Raw genomic sequence first — 27,557 nt, 5'->3', positions numbered from 1 at the left:
TGAGGTCATGGATCCTCCTTCCTCATTCTCTATACAATGCTTCTCTTCTCCCTTCCTAATCAGCTTTCTGGTCTTTCAACTTTTTGTTTTTATTTTTTTTTAAATATATTTCCTCAACTTTTTATTTATTTGATATTTTTAATTTTTATCCTTTTATTTTCATACTAGGGGCCCAGCACGCGAAATTGCGCGAGACCCACACCACGGGACCCAGCATCAAGTCCCCGCCCACCTGCACGTGCCTTGCCATGCATGCAGCCTCCTGGTGACCAGTCTTTGGTTGTTACGGTGTGACGGCATCACAACCAAGGGGTTTTTATAATAGAGACTAGAGGCCCAGTGCATGAAATTCGTGCACTGGAGGGGGTGTCCCTCAGCCCAGCCTTCACCCTTTCCAATCTGGGACCCCTCGGGGGATGTCTGACTGCCGGGACCAGGCCTAAACTGGCAGTCAGACATCCCTCTCACAGACCGGGACTGCTGGCTCCTAACCACTAGCCTGCCTGCCTGCGTGCCTGATTGCTCCAACCACTTCTGCCTGCCAGCCTGATCACCCCCTAACTGCTCCCCTGCCAGACTGATTGACACCTAACTGTTCCCCTGCTGGCCTGATCACCCACAACTGCCCTCCCCTGCCGGCCTGGTTGCCCGCAACTGCCCTCCCCTGCTGACCTGATCACCCACAACTGCCCTCCCTTGCTGACCTGATCACCCACAACTGCCCTCCCCTGCTGACCTGATCACCCAAAACTGTCCTCCCCTGCAGGCCATCTTGTGACGGACGTGGGGGCAGCCATCTTGTGGCAGTCATCTTGTGATGATGCAAGGGCGGGAGAGCCACCTAGGCTTTTATTAGTATGGATATCCTATTTTTAATCTTTCATTCCTTTCAGTATTTTAACTTTCTGGTCCATGAAGGATATATATTTTGTCTTAAAGATTTTAACTTTTTTGCTTTAACCTCATTGGCTTATGATCTATCTTTTTTTTTTTAAGCAAATTGAGGAACAGAGATTAAGAATATTTTTTAATGTGTTTTTATTGATTTTAGAGAGAGGAAGGGAGAGGGAGAGAGATATATCAACATTGATTGGCTGCCTCCTGCACACCCCCTGCTGGGGATCAAGCCAGCAATCCAGGCATGTGCCCTGACTAGGAATCCAACCAGTGACCTCTTGGTGCTTGGGTTGATGCTCAATCACTGAGCCACACTGGCCAGGCTGATCTATCTTTTATTTTAAATCTCGCCCATTTTATTTTGTTATTTTTTTCTTTTCCTTTTTATTTTTTTTCATTTTTTTAATTAAGGTATTATATGTGTACATAACTTACCATTGCCTCCCCGCCCCCACTCCCATACATGCCCTCACCCCTCAGTGTTTTGCGTCCATTGGTTATGCTTATATGCATGCATACAAGTCCTTCGGTTGATCTCTTATCTCCCCCACCTCTCCCTAACCTTCCCGCTGTAATTTGACAGTCTGTTTGATGCTTTACTGCCTCTGTATCTATCTTTTTGTTCATCGTGTTATAATGTTCTTTATTATCCATAAATGAGTGAGATCTCACCCATTTTATTTTGTTATTTTTTAAAAATTAACTTTTTACCTTTATTGGACTTCTGAGCTTAGTTTTTACTTCTCTTTACCTCTTTTTTTCTCTTACCTTACACTCTATGTTTTTTTTAATATACTTTTATTGATTTCAGAGAGGAAAGGAGAGGGAGAGAGAGATAGAAACATCAATGATGAGAAAGAATCATTGATTGGATGCCTCCTGCCACCCTCTACTCGGGATCAAGCCAGCAACCCAGGCATGTGCCCTAACTGGAAATTGATCTGTGGTGTCCTGGTTCATAGGTCTGTGCTTAACCACTGAGCAACACCAGCCAGGAATTACACTCTATTTTTTTAACAGCTTCTTAAGTTTCTACTCTGCCTTAATTTAAAAGTCTTTATTGGTTTTAATATTAGTCAACAAGAAGTATAATAGGGGAAATCTCACTTCATAAATCTATTTTGAAGGCCTTTTTCCCTTTGGCTTCCTACCACCACCCTGACTTTCCCTTAAAATTATCCTCATTTTAAGGATGACTTTTAAAGCACAGCTCTCATGAAAGGAGTTACAAATATGGAAAGAGAAGCCTAGAATAAACACCATGCTGCTAGATTACAATCAGATGTGTTAGTATGAATCCATGTCATATGTGCGTATATGTGTACATGTGCACACACATATATTTACATATACACACATATATGAAATATTTAATAGTGATATACATGTTCATAATCACACATATATATTTATTTAATAGGTTTGTCCATGACAAAGCAATAAGACCTCAATAGCAATGAGCTCACCTGCTGCCCAGAGCTTGGGCTCTAAATACCGTTCTTCATTGAAAGGAACCAATTCCCTTGGAGAAATCAATGATTACTTCTAGGACTAAAGCAAGGAAAGCACAAGATGAACCTGAAATACTGTTGTGTCCAAAAGAAAGTTCAAATAATGATGCAGACATGTCACCTGGACTCAGTTTGGAAGAGATCCCAGTTGCCAAATCTGGGACATTTGACCATCAAAATAAATAATGATAATAATAAATTATAAAAGAACCTATGAATCTTTACATACATACATATATGATAGAAAGCTCCTCCTTACAAGTAGAATGCCAACTAATACATGTAGAAAAAATGATAGTTAGAAAATACTATTTTGCACCTATCATAGGAATAATTGATTCAGGCAAGAACCATTAACAAATGTTAAAACTAGTGGGTAAAAGGTTGATAGAAACAAAATATATACATAGCCTCAAAATAACTCTCTAAAAATCACTTGTTTTATTTTTGTAAATATATTTTTATTGATTTCACAGAGGAAGGGAGAGGGAAAGAGAGATAGAAACATCAATGATGAGGGAGAATCATTGATCGGCTGCCTCCTGTATGTCCCACACTGGTGATCGAGCCCACAACCCAGGCATGTGCCCTGTCTGGGAATCAAACCCTGACCTCCTGGTTCATAGGTTGACGCTCAACCACTGAGCCATACCAGCTGGGCTATAAATCACTTATTAATGTCAAGAAGAAAAGTAGTAACTTTACAGTGGAGAAATCTGGAGGACACCAATTTAAACCATGTGTTTTCTCTCCTGATGCTCTGAGAACAATACATCACTTCTATAACATTGCTACTTAAAATACATAATCTGAATCTAATCATGTGGTAAAATCAACTAAATTCAAATTGAAGGACTTTCTATAAAATAAATGGCTGTATTTTTCCAAATATGCCCAAGGTCATTAAAGACAAAGAAAGGCTAAGGAACTGTTCCAGAGTAAAATATACTTTAAAAACTTGATAGCTAAATGCATTGTGTGATCCTGGTTTGGATCCCCAGGAGAAAAATTAGCTATAAAGGACACTATTGGATAACTGAAAATTTTTAACATGGACTGTGGGTTACATAATAATAATTTATGAATGTCAAATGTCCTGATTTTTATTATTACATTGCGATTATGTAAAAGAACGACTTGGTTCTTAAAAAGTATACACTGGAAAATCTGGGAATAAAGTCTATAATACCTCACTAGCCAAATCTGGGACTTTGGGGGCATAAAAATAAATAATGATAGTAATGAATTATAATTCACTGAATAGGAAGAGAAATCCATGAATCCATGTAGATATAAATAAGTACTTAAAGGAAAATGGAAAGTTCTTTTTTACAGTAGAATTACACTCAGATGGTTCAGAAAGGGTATGTGTGAGTGTCAGCACACACACAAAAGACATAGCAAGCAGGAATGAATTGTACCAACAGTAAGTGCTTAGATGAAAAGAAGGTAGATTGATGGTGGGAAAGAGTTAGGTGGCATTGAATCTTCACTTCACTTCATTCTTGTGGGAAGGAGACAGTGGAGGATTCTTTTAAACTATAGCCATCTATGAATATATTCCATGTCCCCCCTCAGCAAGGTCAAAGGAGAAAACGTCAAACTCATATAAAATTCACTGCTTTCTTTATCAGGGTTATTGCTGGACAGAATGGGGATAATTTCTACTGTTTAAAAAGCATCATCAACTATGCCTTTACTGGACAGTTGCATTACGAAACATAGATCCATAGAGGAAATCAGCAAAGCCTGTTTTAATCCAGACCATATGCCAGCGTAATACCCAGAATACTTCTCAGTGTACAAGAAAATGGTAGCTGAGGCAGGCTGTCTTAGATCCTCTGTCTGGCTTCTTTAAAGAGAAAAAGATTATGTTATGGAATAGATGAATCCTAAGGACAAGTCAATCATACTTCAGAACATTGGTTTTAGTGACAATGCACCTTTCTTCCCCATCTTTCATTAGATCCTTTTGTAAGATCCCAATGAGGCTCATTGTACCATCTGTCATGCTCAGTTTCAGAAAGTGATTTTTCTCTTGGTTATTCCTTGACTAAGAAATGAGATCTTCAGGCCACCCAAACCTAATGGTGTCAGATGTCATCTCTGGGGAAATTCTTGACTCCTTTATTAAATGACTCATCACTGAGCTCCACCCTGGTACCAGTGTCCTGACCCCAAAAAATCTGAAACGAAGTGTTCCCTAATGTCAGAAATTGGTTGGTGCTCCGCCTTGGACTGGATGAGCTTGACTTACTAGATGGGAAAGCCAGGTCACCTGAAGAAACAACTTACCTGGGTGATACACTCTGTCTTCAGTTGCTTTTCTTGGGGCTTGGTAAGGTTCCTGGTGTTTGTCCCTGAATGAGTAAGACTCTTCTAGAAATATGAATGTGGAAAACATAAGGAATTGAATATATTGGTTTTTAAAATGGATTCTAATATCTATTTATAAGAAACCTGGATTTTAAGACATTAACCTCTCTACATTAGTGGTTTAAAGTTGGCAAACTGTTAGAGGAGAAAAAACAAACAAGGTATTAGATAACCTCAAAATATTGCTCCACACATAATACTTACTAATTACAAAGAGAAAAGTTGTAACTTTACAATGGAGACATCAGCAGAATACCAACTCATACCATGTGCCTCCTGACATGATGTTCTGGGAAGAATACAATAACACTCCTGTAAAGTTTAGAGACAAGGATGAGTAAGATCCTCCTTCCACCTACTTCTGAGTTGATCTTGACCTCCATCTCCAATCCTTACTAATTCCTTTGGAAGCTGAATATAATTTGTCCTAACACCGTGGTCGGCAAACTGCGGCTCGCGAGCCACATGCGGCTCTTTCCCCCCTTGAGTGTGGCTCTTCCACAAAATACCACAGCCTGGGCGAGTCTATTTTTAAGAAGTGGCGTTAGAAGAAGTTTAAGTTTAAAAAATTGGGCTCCCAAAAGAAATTTCAGTCATTGTACTGTTGATATTTGGCTCTGTCGACTAATGAGTTTGCCGACCACTGTCCTAACACATTTCCCACACTCCTCCGACCTACCTCAAAAGTTCACATTGTTTGCCCCATATATGGTCTTTGGAGGGAGAAGAGGTAATTTTATTTTTCAATACAGCTTATATTCAATATTATTTTGTATTAGGTTCCGGTTTATAGCATCGTGGTTAGGTAATCATATACCTCACAAAGTGCTCCCTTCTGTATTTTCAGTACCCACTTGGCACACCATACTTAGCTATTACAATATTATTGACTATATTCCCTATGCTGCATTTTACATCCCCTTGACTATTTTTAACTACCATTTTGTACTTCTTGAACGCTTCACCTTTTCAACCCAGTCCCCAAACCCCTCTCCCCTCTGACAGCCACCAGTCTGTTCTCTGTATCTGAGTCTGTTTCTATTTTGTTTATTTTGTTCTTTAGATCCCACATGTAAGTGAAATCATATGGTATTTGTCTTTCTTTGACTGACTTATTTCACTTAGCATAATACTCTCTAGGTCAAGCATGTCAAACACAAAGGCTAACGTGGGCCAAATAAACAAGGTTTAAGTTTATGTGGGCCGAAAAAAAAAAAGCTTCAATTTTCATAGAAATGTACGTTTATTTCGTTAGAGACATGCTGAATACAAAGGGCTGAAATAAATGAGTAATTGTTACATAAAATAATAGAACATTTTAATAAAAATTAATATTTTTTCTTGAATATTAACTTACCAGACACCAAATAACTGCACAAATTAATAAGCGTAACACAAATAAACCTATTTTTCTTGTTCTCCGAAAGCGAAATATTTCCTGTTGCGCACACCAAACAAGTCGGTACAAAACAAATGACGTGGCAATCAGCTGCTAAAATATTCGCTGCTAGTGTTAATGGAGAGAAATGGTGCACCTGCGTGTAAGGCACGTAAGGGAAATGAATGCAACACGATTATAGTAATCAGTCATTAGCGAACGTTGTAGTTCATTATTAATAATTATGTATAACGGGATATTATAAAAATTAAGTTATGAAATATTTATTAAAGCATTTCTTACATACCATTGTATTGGCTGGGCTGCAAAAATATTCGCTGTGGGCTGCAAGTTTGATATGCTTGCTCTAGGTCCATTTATGCTGCCTCAAATGGTAAGATTTCATTCTTTTTATGGCCAAGTAATATTCCATTGTATATATGTACCACCACGTTTTTATCCACTCATCTATCAATGGGCACTTGGGTTGCATCCATATCTTCACTATTGCAATGAACATAGTGATGCATACTAGTATATTCTTTCAAATTAGTATTTTTTGTTTTTTCAGATGTACACCCAGAAGTGGGATCACTGGGTCATGAGAAAGTTCCATTTTTAATTTTGGAGGACCTTCCATGCTGTTTTCCATAGCTGCATGAATTTGCATTCATGCCAACAATGCATGAAGTTTCCCTTTTCTTCACATTCTCGCCAACACCTGTTGTTTATTGATTGGTTGATTATAGCTATCTTAGCAGGTGTGCAGTGATATCTCATTGTGGTTTTAATTTGGATTTCTCCGATGATTAGTAGCATTGAGTATCTTTTCATATGTCTATTGGCCATCTGTATGTCCCCTTTAGAAAAGTGTCTATTTGCCCACTTTTAATTGGATAGTTTGTTTGTTTGGTGTTGGATGTTAACCCCTTATCAAATATATCATTGGTGAATATGTTCTCCCATTTAGTGGGCTGTCTTTTCACTTTCTCCATGGTTTCCTTTGCTATGCAAAAACTTTTCAGTGTGATGTAGTCCCATTTGGTTATTTTTTCTTTTGTTTCCCTTGTTCAAGGAGATATATCAGAAAAAAATGTCACTAAGAGGAATGTTGAAAATTTTACTCCCTGTGTTTTCTTCTAGGAGTTATATGATTTCCTGGACTACATTTTAAGTTTTTAATCCATTTTGAGTTTATTCTTGTGTATGGTGTAAGAAGATGGTCTAGCTTTATTTTTTTGTATGTATCTGTCCAATTTTCCCAACATGTTTATTGAATAGACTCTCTTTGCCCATTGTACATTCTTGCCTCCTTTGTCAAATATCAGTTGATCATATAGTTCTGAGGTCATTTCTGGGCTCTTTATTGTATTCAATTGATCTATGCATCTGTTTTTATACCATGCTGTTTTAATTACAACAGCCTTGTAGTATAGTTTGATATCAGGTAGTATGATTCCTCCAACTTTGTTCTTTTTTTTTCAAGATGGCTCTGACTTTTCAGGGTTTTTGTGGTTCCATAAAAATTTTGGATTATTTGTTCTACTTCTGTGAAATATGTCATTGGCATTTTGATAGAAATTGCATTGAATCTATAGATTCTTTGGGTAGTATGAACATTTTAGTGATGTTAATTCTTCCAATCCATGAGCATGGAATATGCTTCTATTTATTTGTATCTTTATCAATTTATTTCTTTAGTATCTTAAAATTTTCTGAGTACAGGTCTTTTACCTCCTTAGTTAAATTTATTCCTAGGTATTTTATTTTTCTTGATGCAGTTAAGAATGGGATTGTTTTCTTAGTTTCCCTTTCTTTTTATTTTCTTTTTTTTTAAATATATTTTTATTGATTTCAGAGAGGAAGGGAGAGGGAGAAAGAGATAGAAACATCAATGATGAGAGAGAATCATTGATCAGCTGCCTCCTACATGCCCCCTACTGGGAATCGAGCCCGCGATCCAGGCATGTGCCCTTGACTGGAATTGAACTTGAGACCCTTCAGTCTGCAGGCTGACACTCAATCCACTGAGCCAAACCAGCTAGGGCTTAGTTTCTCTTTCTGATAGTTCATTCTTGGTGTATGAAAATGCAACTGATTTCTGAATGTTTATTTTGTATCCTGCTACTTTACTACATTCATTTTTCAGTTCTAGTAGTTTTTGGTGAAATCTTTAGGGTTCTCTATATACAGAATCATGTCACCTTCAAATAATGATAATTTTACTTCTTCCTTTTCAAATTGGATGCCTTTTATTTCCTCTTCTTGTCTTATTGCTGTGGCTAGGACTTCTAGTACGATATTGAATAAGAGTGGTGAAAGCAGACATCCTGTCTTGTCCCAGAACTTAAGAAAAATTGTTTTAGGTTTTTCCCATTGAGTATGATCTTGGTTGTGAGTTTGTCATATATGGCCTTTACTATGTTGAGGTATGTTCCCACTATTCCCATTTTGCTGAGAGTTTTTATCATAAATGGGGGCTGGATTTTATCAAATGCTTTTTCTACATTTATTGATATGATCATGTGAGTTTTATCCTTCATTTTGTATATATGGTGTGTCACATTTATTGACTTGTGGCTATTGTATGAACCTTGCATTCCAGGAATAAACCCCACTTGATCATGGAGTGTCTTTTTTTTAATGTATTGCTGAATTCAAATTGCTAATATTTTGTTGAGGACTTTTGCATCTATGTTCATCATAATTGTCTCCCTTTGTAGTGTCTTTATCTTGTTTTGGAATTAAGATAATGCTGGCTAATAAAATGAACTTGGGAGTCTTCTTTCCTCTTGAATCTTTGGTACAGTTAGAGCATACGTGTTAGTTCTTCTTTGAATGTTTTGTAAATTCACCTGTGAAGCCATCCAGACTAGGATTTTTGTTTGTTGGGAATTTTTTTTATTACTTATTTCATTTCATTACTTGTAATTGGTCTGTTGAGGTTTTTTTATTTCTTCTTTAGTTTTGGAAGATTTTATCTTTCTAGAAATTTATCTATTTCTTCCACTTTTATTGGCATACAGTTTATTATCCAATTTGTTGGCATACAGTTGTTTATAATATTTTCTTAAAATTTTTTGTATTTTTGTGGTGCCAATTATTACTTCTTGTCTTTCATTTATTTTATTTATTTGGGTCCTCTTTTTTCTTGATGTGTTTGGTTAAAGGTTTATCAATCTTGTTTGTGTGTTGTTGTTGTTTTTATCTTTACCCAAGGATATGTTTCTGGGTGTGTGTTTTTTATTTTAGAGAGAGGAAGGAGAGAAAAACATCAATTGGTTGTCTCTCATAACACCCCAACTGGGGATGGAACCTGTAACCTAGGTATGTACCCTGACTAGGAATTGAACCTGCAACCTTTTGGATGATGTTCCAACCCACTGAGCCACACCAGCCAGTGTTTTTTAATCTTTTTGAAGAACCAGCTCTTGGTTTCATTGATCTTTTGTATTATTTGGCTTCTTTTTTACTCTATTTCATTTATTTTCACTCTGATGTTTATTATTTCCTTCCTTCTACTCACTTTGGGCTTTGTTGTTCTTTTTCAAGCTCCTTTAAGTGAAAGGTTAGATTGTTTATTTGAGATATTTTATGTTTTTTGCAGTAGACCTGTAATGCTATGAATTTCCCTCTTATGATTATATATACTGTGTCCCATATATTTTGGGTGTTGTGCTTTTATTTTCATTTGCCTCAATATATCTTTTTATTTCTTCCTTGATCTCATTGTTAACCCATTCATTGTTTAGTAACATGCTACTTAGCTTCCATGTTTCTGTGTTTTTCAGGGTTTTTTTCTTGTGATTGATTTCTAGTTTTACATTATTGTGGACAGAGAAGATGCTTGATATGATTTCAAACTTCTTAAATTTATTAAGACTTGTTTTGTGTCCTAACATGTGGCCTATCCTGGAAAATGTTCCATGCACACTTGAAAAAAACATGTATTCTGCTTTCTGGAGTAAAATGCCCTGAAAACATCAATTAAATCCATCATGTCTAGTGTGTCATTTAAGGCCACTGTTTCCTTTTATATTTTCTGTCTGGAAGATCTATCCATGATGTCAATGGGGTGTTAATACTATAACTGTATTAGTGTCGATCTCTCCCTTTATGTCCGTCATGGTTTGCTTTACATATTTAGATGCTCCTGTTTGGAGTGCATAAATATTTTCGGGGGTAATATCCTTGTGTTGGACTGATCTTGTTATCATTATGTAATGACCTTTATTGCCTTTGTTTTAAAGTCTATTTTGTCTGATATAAGCATTGCTTCCCCAGAATTCTTTTCCATTTCCATTTGCATGAAATATCTTTTTGCATCTTTTTACTTTTGTGCTGTGTGTATCTTTCATTCTGTGGTGTGTCTCTTGTAGACAGTATTTGTATTGGTCTTGTTTGGGGTGGGGGGGAGTGTCCATTCAGCTACCCTATGTCTTTTGATTGGAGCATTTAAGCCATTCACATTTAAAGTGATTATTAATAAGTTCATATTTATTACAATTTTATTCTTTATAACTATACTGGAGGCCTGGTGCATGGATTCATGCACTAGTGGGGTCCCTTAGCCTGGCCTGTGCCCTCTCTCAATCCAGGACTCCTTCCCTCTGAGATTCATCAGTCTGTTCTATGTTTCCATGACTGTGTGTTGAGCAACTGCCCCCTGGTGGTCAGTGCACATCATAGCTGCCAGTAGAACAGTCGAACAGTGGAACAGTTGAAAGATCACTTAGGCTTTTATCTATAATTATAAAAGCATAATATGCAAATTGAACAAAAGACCAAACAGCAGAACAACCGTCTGGACGACCTTCCGGACAACCACACTATGACATGCACTGGCGCCAGGCCAGCCAAGGTAGGTGCAATGCAATTGGTCGAGGAGCCCTGCCATTGCCCCAGATCGACCCGCAGAGGGAGGTCCAGGCCATCTGACAGGCAATGCAGTGGCAGGTGGGGGAGTCAGGCAGCAATCGCCTGCAGAAGGAGGCCCAGGCCAGCCAAGCGATTGCACCCCATGCCTGTCGCCCACACAGGGAGGCAACCGGTGGCGGGGGTGGGGGGCAGCGCCACTCAGATGGCAAGCAGTGGCAGAAGCAGGGGCGGGGCCAGATGCTGGCAGCCAGGGGAAGGAAAGCCCTTATAGGCCCTGATCGCTAGCCAGGACTAGGGACCCTACCCAAGGGGTCCCAGATTGTGAGAGGGTGCAAGCCAGGCTAAGGGACACCCCCCACCACCCACTGCAGAATTTCGTGCACCAGGCCTCCAGTATATATAGATTCCTCTGTTGTTTTTTGCTTTCTTCTTCTAAAAGAAGTCCCTTGAACATTTCTTGTAATACTGATTTGGTGGTGATGAACTCCTTAACTTCTTCTTTTCTGGAAAGCTCTTTATTTCTCCTCCCATTTTATTTATTTTTCTAATTAATTTTTTAAAATATTTATTGTTGAAAGTATTACATATGTCTTCTTTTTTCCCCACTGACCACCTCGAGCCCACCCCACTCCCAGCCTCAGGCCCTCACCACCCTACTGTCTGCATCCATGGGTTATGCATATATGCGTACAAGGTCTTTGATTGACTACCTCCCATCCACCAACCCTTCCCCACTTTCGCTCCAAGAGTCCACCCTCTGTTCTATGCTTCCATGTCTCTAGATCCACTCCGTTCATCAGTTTATTTTGTTAATTAGATTCCACATGAGTGAGATCATGTGATACTTGTCTTTCTCTAACTGACTGATTCCACTTAGCATGATACTCTACAGGTACCTCCATGCTGTCTCAAAGAGTAAGAGATTCTTCTTTTTTACTGCTGCATAGTATTCCATGGTGTAAATGTACCACAGCTTTTTTATCCACTCATCTACTGATGGGCACTTAGGCTGTTTCTAGATCTTAGCTATTGTAAATTGTGCTGCTGTGAACATAGGGGTGCATATATCTTTTCTGATTGGTGTTCTGATTTCTTAGGATATATTCTTAGAAGTGGGATCACTGGGTCAAATGGCAGTTCATATTTAATTTTTTGAGGAAACTCCATACTGTTTTCCATAATGGCTGCACCAGTCTGCATTCCTACCAGCAGTGTACTAGGGTTCCCTTTTCTCCATATCCTCACCAGCACTTGTCACTTGTTGATTTGTTGATGGTGGCCATTCTACAGGTATGAGGTGATACCTCATTGTCATTTTAATTTTCATCTCTCTGATGATCAGTGACTGAGCATTTTTTCATATGTCTCTTGGCCATCTGTATGTCCACTTTGGAGAAATGTAGGAATCCCTTTCCACGTCCAGCATGGTCCAGGGTTCCAGTTCAGGGTTCGAGTTCTGGAGAAGGGTCGCACACAAATGAATGGAGACTTGAAGAAATTCAATTTGGCGAATTGGGGGGCCAGGCAATAGTCCACCTCTAGTGGGAGAACTGACCACTGCTCTGGCTCTGCCATCCCTTTTATTGAGGTTTTGGGGAAAAACATCTTAGGCAAAATAACAGAAACTTACATGTAGCCCTTAGGCAGGAAATAACAGAAACTTACATGGGACAAACAAAGGTGGAGGCTGCTTCAGCTAACAATGTAAACAACTAAAGGGTGAGTGGTTAGAGCAATTAAGGTTGTTGACCAGCCTTCCTGGCTTCCTGTCAACATCTCTCTTTTAGTGAAACTGATTTGTTTCCGGCATCGAAATGTCTATTTAGGTCCTTTGCCCATTTTTAATTGGATTGTTTATCTTTCTTTTGTTAAGTTGTATGAGTTCCCTATATATTTGGGATATTAACCCTTTATTAGATGTATCATTGCCAAATATGTTCTCCCATACCATGGGTTTCCTTTTCATTTTGTTAATGGTTTCTTTTGCTGTGCAGAAGCTTTTTATTTTTATGTAGTCCCATTTGTTTATTTTCTCCTTAGTTTCCTTTGCCCTAGGAGATGTATCCATAAACATATTGCTACGAGAGATGTCTGAGATTTGGGTGCCTATGGTTTCTTCTAGGATTTTTATCGTTTCCCAACTTACATTTAAGTCTTTTATCCATTTTGAGTTTATTTTTGTGTATGGTGTAAGTTGGTGGTCTAGTTTCATTTTTTTGCATGTATCTGTCCAATTATCCCAACACCATTTATTGAAAAGACTGTCTTGACTCCATTGTATGCTCTTGCCTCCTTTGTCAAATATTAATTGAACGTAATGGCTTGGGTCAATTTCTGGGGTCTCTGTTCTGTTCCATTGATCTATATGCCTGTTCTTGTGCCAGTACCAGGCTGTTTTGATTATGGTGACTTTGTAGTATAACTTGATATCCGGCATTGTGATTTCTCCAACTTTGTTCTTCTTTCTCAAGATTGCTGTAGCTATTCGGGGTCTTTTTTTGGTTCCATATAAATTTTTGGAGTATTTGTTCTAGCTCTGTGAAATATGCTGTTGGTATTTTAATAGGGATTGCATTGAATCTATAGATTGCCTTGGGTAGTATGCACATTTTAATGATGTTGATTCTACCAATGCATGAACACGGTATATTCTTCCACTTGTTTATATCTTCTATCTCTTTCTTCAACATCCTGTAGTTTTCTGAGTACAAGTCTTTTACCTCCTTGGTTAAGCTTAATCCTAAGTATCTTAATTTTTTTTGTTGCAGTGGTAAATGGGATTGTTTGTTTAGTTTCTCTTTCTGAGAATTCATTATTGGTATATAAAAAAAAGCCATCAATTTTGGGGCTTAAATTTTGTATCCTGCTACATTGCCAAATTCATTTATTAAATCTGGTAGCTTTTTTGGTGGAATCTTCAGGGTTTTCTATGTACAATATCATGTCATCTGTGAATAATGAGAATTTTACTTTCTCCTTTCCAATTTGGATGCCTTTTATTTCTTCTTGTCTGATTGCTATGTCTAGGACTTCCAGTACTATGTTGAATAAGTTTCTCCTTCCATTTTAAATGATAGTTTTGTTGGGTAGCATAGTCTTGGTCCTAGTTCATTGCTTTTCATTACTTTCAATATTTCATGTCAGTTGCTTCTGGCCCACAATGTTTCTTTCTACTGAGAAATCAGCTGATGGAATCTCCCTTGTAGGTAACTGTCTTTCTCTTACTGCATTTAAGGTTCTCTGTCTTTAATCATTGGCATTTTAATTATGATGTATCTTGGTGTGGCCTCTTTGGGTTCATATATTTTGGGACCCTCTGTTCACCTGGACTCATGTGTCTTTTTTCCTTTGCCAGGTTAGTGAAGTTTATTTCTTCAAATAAGTTCTTGATCCCTTGCTCTCTCTCATCCTTTTTGTATTCCTGTGATGCCAATGTTGTTACACTTGAAGTTGTCCCAGAGTTCTCTTAGGCTTTCTTTGGTTTGTTTGTTAAATATGTTTTTATTGATTTCAGAGAGAGGAAGGGAAAGGGATAGAGAGATAGAAACATCAATGATGAGAGAGAATCACTGATCGGCTGCCTTCTGCTTGCCTCCTGCTGGGGATCAAGCCCACAATCCGGATATGTGACCTGACTGGGACTCGAACTGTGACCTCCTGGTTTATGGGTCAATGCTCAACCACTGAGCCACATCAGCTGGACTTTTTTTTTTTAATTCTTTTTTTTTTTCTTTTCACTGCTCCACTTGGGTGTTTTCTACTATCTTATTATCTAAATCACTGGTTCAGTCCTCTGTTTCATTTAACCTGCTGTTAATTCCTTCTAGTGCATTCTTCATTTCAGATAATGCACTCTTCATTTCTGACTGATTCTTTTTTATAGTTTCGATGTTCTTTTAAATCTAACTATCATTTTGTTTAAATTCTTACTCTGCCTCTGCTGGAGCCCAGGGTAAGTGGCCATAATGAGATTTTGTGTGCTGACCCTTGAAGAGGGTGCTGGGTTCCTTACAGACGTCTATCTATCTCTAGCAGATAGAATCCCCACTGATTTTCATAGCCAGGTGTTATATGGGCTCCTCTTCCTAGTTCTGTTGCTCTAGGGTAGGGAGCCCAGCACGGAGTTGAGACCCTATGCTCCTCAGGGGAGGCCTTTGAAGCTGAGATATCACTCCAAATTCTCAACCACCACACATGGATACAGAGCCAGCCCTTTTCACATCTCTCCCCTTCCTACCAGTCTCAATGTGGCTTCTTCTATAAATCTTTCATTGTAAGACTTCTGTTCAATTAGTCTTTAGTTAGTTTTCAGGTTGATTGCTCTGTAATTTTTTTAAATATATTTTTATTTATTTCATAGAGGAAGGGAGAGGGAGAGAGATTTAGAAACATCAATGATAAGAGAGAATCAATGATCAGCTGCCTCCTGCATGCCCCATGCTGCACGCAACCTGGGCATGTGCCCTGACTGGGAATCAAACTATGACCTCCTGGCTCGTAGGTCGAATCTCAACCACTGAGCCATGCTGGCCAGGCATTATTCTATAATTTAGTTGTAATTGTAGTTTGGACCTGGGAGAAGGTAAGTTGGATCCCACGTGGTCTTTTTGTGATGTTATTTAAATTTCAAACTATTCTGTGTCTTCCATGGCAAAGTTGCTTATCTCTAGGATGCTAAATACAAGGATTTGCAGTGAACGCAATGAGACTCTGCCAGGCATCATTTAGGAATAAATGGGTTAATTTCCTACCAGGTAAGGGTATTCCTTTGGTGACTCACTAAAATTCATTATGCATAGAATCTGGTAGCTCATGGGAAAAAAATTTTTTCTATATCTGCCCTCAAGTTTAGAGTCAAATATTATATTAGAGCTAGGTCTTGCTTACTTATTATTATCCTTGGAGCTAACATTTAGGACCAGATGGGAAGAGCCTAACTTTTAAGTCTAAGTATATTCATCCAAGTGTCAGTCTGCACTCATATTTTTCTAGCCTGTTGAGGAAGTCTGTGAATGAAGAATAAATTAAAAGACTTCAACTTCTACTGATGGACTGTTGCCATCCTATGACCTTTCAAACCTTTGCTTCAATGTCAGAAGGATAAAATTTCTTTGCTTCCCTCCTTTTAATTGGTTGCTAATAACTTAAACTTGCCTCATTTACACTTGGTCCCAACCATACGGGACTTTCCCTTCTAGTACCCATTAGTTATAAACTAAAGAGCGCCAGGGATTGCTAGGCAGGAAAACCAAAACAAAATCAAACAAACAAAACTATAAAACTTACATCATAATAATCAGAAGAACTATCTGGGAGGTTTCCAAACTTAAATATTATTATAAACTTCTTATCACATTAAAAATACTTTATAATTAATCTATGTGATAAGATCTGAATTTGACCATTAGATGTGGAAATGAGGGCAGATTCTGGGGCATTGTTATCACAGCTATGAATTTGATGAATGAGGTCTTAGAAGTCCAGGTCTTGGTTCACTGTAGGAAGTTTATTTTCCCAGCTCTGTAAATACAAGTAACTTTATAAATTCCAGGCTGCTTTCTTGCTGGGTCTATGTAGTGCTGGCTTATATTGAATAACAGATTTGTAAAAGTAAATGTAACCAAATAAAGTGCCTGAGGAGACTTCCTGCCCCCGAACTATTTTTAAAAATTTTGGAAGTGTGTGCTCAGGACCCTGTTTGTAAATAACTTTATTAACTCTACAAGTACACTATCACCTCGTTAAAACCTCTGTGAACTCCATCAGTTTATAAAAGGCAGCTTTATCATTTTCAAATTATAGAATCCAAGAATTAGCAAAGTAGCCCAAGAATTATCACCCAAAGATGATGGTGCTCTCTAGGCATAATGTCTCAAGGTCAAGAAGGAGGCCATTTTCTCGGGCATCGTTAATGAGACCCTGGAAAGATACATGGGCAATGGCCACTAGAAGGATTCCTCTTTGCAGCAGAACTACCCCAACACTGACTGCCAAGTAACTGAAGAGAAGCAAGAAATGTCTCCAGGTTTTCCACAGTTCTCCAGCAACTACTCACAACCAATCACAACTATTTAAGCTTCCTATTAGATAGCTGCAGCTAAATGTTATGCTACTGCAATATCAAAGGCTAATGTCACAGAAAACTTGCATGCTGAAAGAACCCAGCTAAAAAGAGCTGCAGGTTGTGACCATAGATCAGGACTCCACAAACAGCAACATGGCTCTTTTCTTCTTGATAAATTGCAAGTATAGGCCCAGCAAGCCAATAATATAGGCAGAAGGTGGCCTGTAGGCATAGTTATTGCACTATTGATCATTGACTAACTCTGTATTAACTTGTAAAGAAATATCTCCAGAGTCACACAAGATTGTGTGTACTCTTTTTAGATATCTTCTTTATATTTCAGAAGATGGGAATTAATTATGGATGGAAATCACAAGATCAATATGCTACTGATCCTCATTACTGATATTTAATGAGAACCTGCTCCTTAACCCACTGTCAGAATTAGGATCTACAACTGATGGCCACCTGCGGCAGGGGCAGGGGAGGGGCCGGCGAGTGGGCGGGAACAGCCAACCTTTTGGTCCCTTCCCCGGCAGTCAGACACTGATCACCCGATGGCTAATGGGGAACCGGGGGTGGGTGGTGGCGGGGGCAGGGCCAGCAGCAGGCAGCTGGGGAAGATGGCCCTGATTGCAGGCTAGGCCTAGGGGCTGTACCCATGCATGAATTTCGTGCTCCGGGCCTCTAGTGGAAAAATAAAAGGCCAAGAAGAGACAAAATCCTATTGATAAAGGACATGATGAGGCAACTTGTTCTACTAAATGACTTTATCTATAACTATAGACATTGGGACAGTGTAGTATTTGTGCAGGCATACACAAATAGATTGGTGGAACTAAATAATGACTCCAAAAAATGTTCTCATGCACATAGGGATGTTTGATGTCTGACATAGTTGGCCCTGTAAATCAGTTTAAAAAATAAAGGACTTTTCAGTAAATGGTGCTGAACAATTATCCATATTTAAAATTGGACTCCCACCACACACAAGTATCAACTCCAGGATTAAATTCTCAAAATCAAATGGTAAAATATTAAACTTTTAGATGAAAGTGTAGAATAGCCTAATTACCATGGATAGAAAATGAGTTTTTAAATAATACCAAAAGCATAAACTATATAAGTTTAATAACTTGACTGCATTAAAATTAAGAACTTCTGTTTATCAGATATCCCATAATAAAGGAGAAAAGTCCAGTCATAAAACTGGGAAAAACCTTGGCAATTTATATAAACCACAAAAATATCATAACTAGAATATATAAATAACTCACATGATCAATTTCTTAAAAGGTAAACAACTCAGAAATGAGCTTTGAATAGGCATTTTAACAAAATAAGTCTGAATGACTTATAAACACACTAGAGGTCCGGGTGCATGAAATTTGTGCACGGGTAGGGTCCCTAGGCCTAGCCGGTGATCAGGGCCGATCAGGGCCTTCAGGCTGCTGGCTGGGGCCTTCCATCAAGCTGCTGGCTGGGGCCTCCCTTCCCTATCTGCTGGCTGCCGACTGAGGCCTTCCTTCATTCCACGCCACCCCCTGGTGGTCAGCACACATCATAGCGAGCGATCGAACTCCTGGTATCCCGGTCAAACTCCTGAGGGGACACTTTGCCTATTTGCTAGATAGATAGATAGATAGATAGATAGATAGATAGATAGATAGATGAAAGGATGCTCAATTTCATTAATGGTCAAGGAAATACAAATTAAACCATAGTGAGTTATAATTTTATAGTCACAAGATGTACAAAATAATGCTGGCCAGTGTGGCTCAGAGGTTGAGCATCAACCTATGAACCAGGAGGTCACAGTTCAATTCCTGGTGGGGGCACATGCTCGGATTGAGGGCTCAATCCCCAGAAGGGGGTGTGCAGGAGGCAACTGATCAATGATTCTCTCTCATCATTGATGTTTTTGTCTCCCTTCCTCTCTGAAATATATATATATATATATATATATATATATATATATATATAGCCCATGGCTATAAAGTAACAACAAAACAACCAGTCACCAGGAGGTGCATTGATGGGTCTTGCCGGCGTGGCGGGTCTGGGGTCTGGGGTCCTGCCTCCACGGCTGGGTTTGGGGTCCTGCTTCCATAGTGGCGTGGCAGGGTCTGGGGTCGCGCTCCCACGGTGTGGCCCACAGGCTCCGATCACAGCAAGGCTGGTGGCTGGTGGGCAGGCGGGGTGACGGGTAGGTGGGGCGGGCGCGGCGAGATGCACATGGGTGGGTGGGGCCACACAATTTCACACGCTGGGCTTCTAGTAAAAATATATATTTTTTAAAAACATAGACAAAATGTAAAAGTCTTTAAATTTAAATTTTCAAATATATGCATTGCTGAGGATGTGGAGCAAAAAGATTCCTCACGCACTGCAGAGAGCTAAATTGGAGCAATAACTTTGGCAAATACTAGTTTGGCATTACCTAAAATGGAAAGGTGGTAAAGCCAAGCAAGAGCATTATGTGTAGGCACAGAACAGACTTTGTTGTGGAAACTTAAAGCAGGGTGTCAGCAAAACATGCATGATTCACTGAAGCTCAGTCTCCCACAAAGAAATGAGAAGGGCCAGCATTACTGCTGGGTATACCAGGGGGCTCTACTCCACAGGCAGGACTCCAAAAGAATGGCCTTACTAATAGGTGAAAGAGGGGAGGAAGGGATTAGTGTCAAGCAATCTGAATTTAGATGTCAGCTACTTAAAGAACTGACTGGCAAAACCACTGCTAGCATCCCATGACCTTGTGGGAAATTGGATGGGGGCTCAGCCCCTTCTTAAGGGGAAAGAGGAACTCTTGATCCCAGCTCTCCTGGTGCTGGGCAACCTGAACTTTCAGGGGCATTTATCAGACAATCACACTTGTCTCTTCATAACTAGTAAAGTTGGCCATGTGCTTTTTTTATATATAAAGATATAGATTGATTTCAGAGTGGAAGGGAGACGTTATTAAAATCTCAATAACATAATATTTAGAATAAGAAGCCAATCACAGAAGTCAAAAAAGGCAAAGAGATTATTTATAAATAGTATCAATTAAAAGAAAAGTAATGGAATGGTTATCACAGAATTGAATTTAATATTATTGCACATGTATAAGAGATTTGGTGGGGAATATGGTGGGGAGGCAGTTGTAGAAAGGCCCAAAGGTGCTTCTAAAACACCATCAGTGTTTTTTATCTTAACCTGAATGGTAGATACTCAAGTATTTGCTTCATTATTATCATCTTAACTGTCCATGTACATTTTTTTACACTCTTAGATTGCTATATTTCACAATTTAAAAGCAGAGAAATTAAGTTACAAGTATATGAAATACAAGGAGAAATCTTTGAGCAGACTTTAATTATTATCCTAGGATAAACTTCTAGAAATACCATTGCTAAGTCAAAAGGCATGCACACTTTGGAAGGGTCAGCATTTATACAGGTACTTCGGCAGTACCTCCTTATTTTAAGTTCTATTTTATTATGTATGCATTTATGTACATTGGGTCAAGGTGAAGCCTACGTAGAACATTAATAAGGTGAGGAGGTGGGACTAGATGCAGGGAACAGAGCCCTGATGTCTGTGTGGTGTTCTTCCCCAGTGGAAACAGGGGTTCGATTCCCACACAGAAAGCCTTTTGGGCTTTCCTGCTGGTCCATAGTTGGAGGCCTTGCCAGGCCATCTAACACCCGCTTTCCTATCCACTTAAAACTCCACTGCCTCTTCCCGTGTGTGCATCAGATTCATTATTGGCTCATCTTGATGGAAGTGCCGTGACTTCAAAACCACTCATAGCGATCAGCAAAAAGCCTGACAAAAGCATCTTAAAAGATACTTCCTTTTATCAGGGGCTTTGCAGGGAAATAAATATTGTTGACTGGGCATGGGGGAGAAAATAAATATTCCCCTGCTACGAAGACCACAGGAAAAGGAGAAGCCTCGCAGCTCCTGTCCCAGGGACAGCCCTGCAGACACCCCACTGTCCTCTCCACCATCTGCAGCTGTGACTTGCGCATCTTTTATCCTCAGCACTGGCACGGTGACTGGCACTTACAATGGACTCTGCTGCCGGGAGAAACCTCTCTGAAAGACTAATGGCGCCTACTCTTTTTGCCCAAAGGAAAGATTGGCAAAGAAACATGCCCAAAGCCACAGAGAGGGTGGTAAGAGCAGAATTGTAGTCTTCTGAATTCCACTCCTGTTTACTGACAAGGCATGAAGGTTTCCGTAACAGCTCTATGGTCTGCCAGTTCTTGGACTCCTCAAGTCTGCATTTCTGCCCTGGCAGAAACAAAATGAGCTAATTAAATGCTTGCCACGAGCTTATTTTGGAAACTTCATGGAATGTGTGAGAGCCTGAATGAATTTCAGGCCACTATTGATTACTTCAAATACAGAGGAAATCATCCAAGCATGGGAAGGTGAGGAGGCTAAACCCGTGGCCGAGGCTTATTAATAGCGTAATGCTTTTGCTTATTGGCACAGGAAAGCAACTCTTGGCTGTGTAAGGGATTAACGCTTTAAGGCTGTAACGGAGGAGCGTAAATAGAATCCTTCAAGGTTGAAGAAGAGTCCAAGCAAATACTCTACCTAATTGCTTTGGAATAACCAAGATCATCCTTATTACTGTGGGAGAAAGAAAATCAATAGGTTGTATTAAGAGGAAACTAAAGGCACAATCAGGTCATCCTCTGTGGTTAGTGGAGAGTGGTACGTTGGCACAGAACCCCAGAGGGGCTGCAATTAAGTGAAACTCAGTCCAGGCTGCCTAAAATAATCTAACAATGTTTAACATAGAAAAGAGCTCATTGCAAATCTTAAAGGCTTCCAGTGGATCTGTAGAAATGCTCATTGCTGAGAGGTTTTTATGGAGCATGTGGGACCTTTGCTCACCCTTTCCTCCAGCGCATGCTCCAGTAATTTAGTCCAGTGGTAAGATTGATAAAGTTTTTGTGTCATAGCACTAGTCTCAGCTACAGAGATTTCTGGAAACCAAATTAAATCTCTTCTATTTTTCATGAAGAAAATTACAACCCGGAGCATTGCCTGCCTGACTTTTGAACTTTCCTATTCAAAATTACCTGATGTTGTCCATTACATGGTAAAAATCACTTCAGAGTTATTTTGCTTAGCATGGTACTCTCAAGATCCACCCATGTTGTCACAAATCGTAGTATTTTTTTCCTTTCTCATGGCTGAGTAGTACCCATTACATAGATGTACCACATCTTCTTTATCCAATCATCTATCAAAGAACACTTCCATGGTATGGCCATCATGAATAATGTACAATGAACATAGGGGTTCATATATCTTTGAAAATAAGTGTTTTCAAATTTTTCAGGTAGATACTCAGAAGAGGGGTTGCTGGGTCATATGATTACTCTATTCTTAATTTTTTAAGGAGCCTCCATACTGTTTTTCAGAGTGGCTATATAAATCAGGTAGAAAAAGCCAAGAACCATATGATTTCACTCATCTGTGGCATATAAAACTGAAAACAACAAATGAACAAACAAGAAAAATAAACAGACAAAAACTCAAAGACACAGACAACAGCATGGTGGTTTCCAGAGGAAAGGGGAGTTAAGGGGGAGGAAAGGGTAAACGGGTTCAAATATGTGATGACAGAACAAGATTTGACTTTGGGAGGTGGGCACACAACGCAATACACAGATGATGTATCATAGAATCATACACTTGAAACCTATATAATTTTATTAAACAATGTCGCCCCAATAAAATTAATTTTAAAAATAAATCACTTCATGCCAGACCAGCGTGGCTCAGTTGTTGAGCATCAACCTATGAACCAGGAGGTCACAGTTCGATTCCCAGTCAGGGCACATGCCCAGGTTTCGGACTCAATCCCCAGTGTGGGGTGTGCAGGAGGCAGCCAATCAATGATTCTCTCTCATCACTGATGTTTCTGTCTCTCTCTCCCTCTCCCTTCCTCTCTGAGATCAATAAAAATATATTTTAAAAATTAATCAATAAAAATATTTTTTAAATAAATCATTTCAGAGAGCATAGGATGCTTCAATCATTAGCACAGGTCTGATCCAGACCAAATAGACTTAGAAACACCTGGCCTTGAGCTGTGACCATTCCAACCCATCACCTCTCTGTATGCACCTTTTAGTGCCGTTAGTGATATTTAGAAAGTAACTAACTTTTGTGAGCGCCTCAAGCTGGGATTCGAGTAGACATTTAAACAAGGCATATTATTTGTGTTAAAGTAAGTTATGGATCAAGTAATTTCCAATATGGTATCTAACTATATGATTCTGAAGGCTTAATTAAATAAAGTGGAGCTCTTTGGCAATATGGACTTTGAGAGCCAGTATTAATTTGTTTTTCTATTAGCAAATGTGATTCATTCTCAGGTAGCCAAAGAAAGTTTAACTTGATTTGTGCATTATTCTAAAATCTGCCAGAACATGGCTTATCCTTCCTCTTGACCCTTCCATTCAGTCAGTTGGTCATCAGACCAGGAAACTCCTGCTCAGTTGATAATCTGTTGAATCCTCTCACTTATGTTCCTCTGGCTTCTGGCACAGGCTCCTCAGGGCTCTGTCTGATGCCCTTGACCCACCTCAGGCCTCTGTACACCTCCACACCACGCTTCCGCCCTTGGGCCTGGTACATCGTCTATAGCTCTCTGTTGCCTAGAGGAAAAGTCCGAACTCTCAGCAGCGCCATGATCCCTCACAAGTCCCCGAGCCTGCTCTCGAGCCTCACCTTTCTCTGCCCTCCATTATCCTAAACACTAGCCAAGCTAGAGTCCCTTTTCCCCAAACAGGTTTGGCACTTCATGCCTCTGCCTTTTTTATACAGCACTCCACCTAAAATAACTTTTTTTTTTTGCTCCTTTACCAGAAAAAAATCTACTTCTTCAAGCTTCCCCTCATCTTTTCTGCACTTCCATTGCTTTCTGGACAGTGTCAATTACATGTTATCATCCTGGGTACACGGCCAGCTGCCTGTGAGCGGGGCCCTTGCTGGGCTTGTGTGTCCTCTGTGCCTCCCCTGTATCCAGCGCACAGAGGCTACGGTACATCAATTCGTTCCAAAGAAACAGTATTGCCCTCAAGAGTTGAGACTGAGAGTCTCGGCTCAATCCTATACTTTAGAGGAGGCAACGCAATGCCCACTCGTTTTACAAAAGCGTTTATTTTATCACCAGGTTTGATGTTTAATGCTGTGTTGACAACACTATGTCTTTTGTTGTCGCGTATTGTTTTACCAGGGAGATGCTTCTTTGCATCTTAGAGGAAGGTATTCTGGAAAATATCTCCTCTAAACTTGAAGACTGAGGCCACTTCCATCTCTGGAATTCCACAAGCCTCAAGGAAGATGTCACATTGCCATCAGGTGACACTGGGAAATGCTTGGAGGAATAGCTTAATGGTAGCGTGCGACAAGGAACAGTAACAAAAAGTCAAATCCCAGCTTTACCAAACCTGAGTCTTAGGACAACGATGCTGCTCTCCAGCCTTCCCTTAATGCTCCTCTTCGGCCATTTCTTTTCGCCTCGTGGCTGATTTCAACTTGAAAACTCAAAATCAGACGCAGGTAAAATCGCTAGGCTCTTGTACTGCCAAAGTAAAAAGTCGTATTATCAGGACTTCTTTTATAAAAAAAATATAAATCAGCAGACCTCTGCATTTATTATAAAGAACAAATCTTTTCCAAGTTTCAATCACAGGAAGAACCTTGTGCCAGGCACCAAAGGTGACGCGCACAGTCCCTGTCCGCAGGGGGCACGCGGTCCGATGGGTACACCTCCACGCCACGCGTGCAGAGCACGCCCTCTCTCCCAGGCTTTTCCTCAGTGCCCTCCTACTTCCCTTTGCTCTTCACCCTCATTCCCTCCTCATCAGAAAAAGGATGTTTTTGTTGTGAACTGGCCTCCTTGGCGTGGCTCAGAAGGCCCGTTCACCACCATTCAGTAGCTAAGCCCCCGCGCGGAGGCTGGAGCACACCCGCAGGAGCTGCCCTTGAGAGAGGAAGCTCCGTCCCACGCCGCCTGCCGTCCAGCGGGGGCCCTTGTGGCCTTCGGGGTGCAGCTCACATGTGGATCAGCGCGGGTGTCCTCTGCCTACAGCAGCTAAGCACGCGTGGCAGGCAGCTCCGGATCAGACGGGACGCATGTCTCTCTCAGGACAGTTCAGCTGCCCTTCCCTCGGAAGCTCATCTCGGCTCATTTTTTTCACATATGGCCTGTTTTTTGAGTCAGACCATCCACCGGTACCATAGCCCTGAATTGCAGGAAAATCCAGCTAGCCAAATCAGAATGGTGCAGAAAAATAGAGAAAAATTTAATAGCATTTATATAGGTTTTTGAGGGGTTTGTTTGTTTGTTTGTTTGTTTGTTTTGGGGGGGTTGTTTTGTTTTTTGCCCCAGGGAGTGGATGATCAGGGGGAGACTGAGGAAGGTTGCTGTTGGATGGTGTCTGTCCCCATCCAACAATGTTCAAGGTCACATTCCAACATTTGGCATGTTTTTCTGTTTCTTCTCCTTGGCTAGATGTTGTGTGTTCGTTACTTGGCTCGCATTTTCCCTTGACTTTCATTTATGCCACGTTCTTTGCCTTGTGTTAATGGTTAACAGAGCATGTACTGTAAATTAGCATTTATAAAAATCAATTACACTGCTTCGTCAGACAGAGCAGAAACTTAGACTGTCTTCACCAGATCATTTGTATTTATCTGTTAATTATAAAACTTAATTGTCTCGTTTTATCATATTAATTTGCACAAATTGTACAACTTCAGAGTTTAGCAGTTTTCAAGCCCTTGGAATACAATTATTCTCTTAGCGTTCTTTTCCGAAACATGGTATTCATTAATGATCAGGTTGGTAAAAATTAGCAGTTCTGATAATTGGCCTTGACTTCTCCTTGGCTTCTTTTTTTTTTTTTTTTTTCCTTTCCTACTAAAATCCTGGTTCTCACAATTATGCATGCCTGTTAGCCTCTGTTTTAATTGGACTTTGCAGCCCCAGAGACTTCACAGGGTTTTGGCTCAAAGTAGAATATAATTCTATAGGATTTACTCCAAGTAGGTTTGCCTCTTTTCCCCTCTCCCCAGCAGAACCTGGACTTTTGTCCCATGGGGTTAATCTACTTCCCCTACCCCTTAATAGAAAAAGGCATATTTGAAGAGAGTAAAGAGGCTTTCCAAAATTCAGTCCGATTTGTGGAACCGTTGTGGACTCACACACTTTGCAAGCTGGCGAGCAAGCGTGATAAAGAAGGGCTCTCCTCGCCACCTCTCAACCGTGGCTCTGCTTCCACTCATTGGAGTCACTAGCACATGTCCAGAAGCCAAAATTAGCCTTCTTCTTTCCAGGGGCTGCACGAATCCTGGCTCTGGGAAGGAAGTGGTCCAGCCTGGAGGACAAGGCATCCTGACCACCCTGGAGCCAGGCGGTTTCCTGCCTGGAGTTCTGAAATCACATTCCAGAGGCTTTGCCTCCGACCCCGATGACACCAACATCCAAGCCACATGCTCGCTACCAAAGCAGCACGTCCCCTGCTGCCCCACATAAGGGAACAGAGATGAGGAGTCTGTCCTATCCCACTTGGGAAACCCAGCCACCCTCCCCCAAAACAGCGGGTCCACCGAGGCGGTCATCCAAGATGATAGGAGCAAGTGTCTGATAAGAGTAGCGTTCTTTGAATCCCCTGACTGGGCAGCTGGAAATACTTAGCTTGCCATGATTCTGCCCCTTCAGAAGCAACAGTTGAGAAAGTAGGCCATATTTCCTCATATATTATCTCAGATAGGGCTCCAGCCAGGTGCGGATCTGCACGTCAAGACCTGAAGGCTGTGAGCTGTGGCTTTCCAGGGATTCTGTTTGTTTTCTCGGTTGGGGAGGCGGTGCAGTGGGAAGGTTGGCCGGCCAGAAGGGACACGGGAGGAGAACGGCTCTCTCATGTACCGAAGTATGGGGTTATTTGTTCAAGAGGGAAAGGCTTCCCTGTGTGTTCCAGCTACAGCAACTCTCTATGATACTCTTCAGATCAGGTTACCTTTAAGAAAATGTATGTTTTCCCACATACAAAGCACTCCCCAGTCGGGTCTGTCATCACTCTCCCTACAGCCTGGTTTCCCTGGTGCTGGCATGTACCAGCTTGTGCCACAAAAATGTGGTGAGAATGCCTCTCGGCAATCTCCTCCCATCCAAACTTTCCACCAAATGGGGCATTTCAGCCTCTCATGCCAGTTGCTCAGGGGACTGAATCCAGTAGCAAGGTGGGAAGCTATTCCTGGGCATTGACAAGTTTTAGCTGAAATAAGCCGTTTGTTCAGCCACGTGGCTCTAACCTATCACTTCTATGAACTGGATGACAGAACTGCTACCATTCCCCCACTGGGCTGACAAGCAGTGGCCAGAGGGGTGAGAACACGCCTGCCTGGTTAGTACCTTGGGGAAAGGATGTGGGGG

Source organism: Cnephaeus nilssonii, assembly GCF_951640355.1.
Source record: "Cnephaeus nilssonii genome assembly, chromosome: 4".
Lineage (NCBI taxonomy): Eukaryota > Metazoa > Chordata > Mammalia > Chiroptera > Vespertilionidae > Cnephaeus > Cnephaeus nilssonii.
This window is presented reverse-complemented; position numbering follows the sequence as displayed.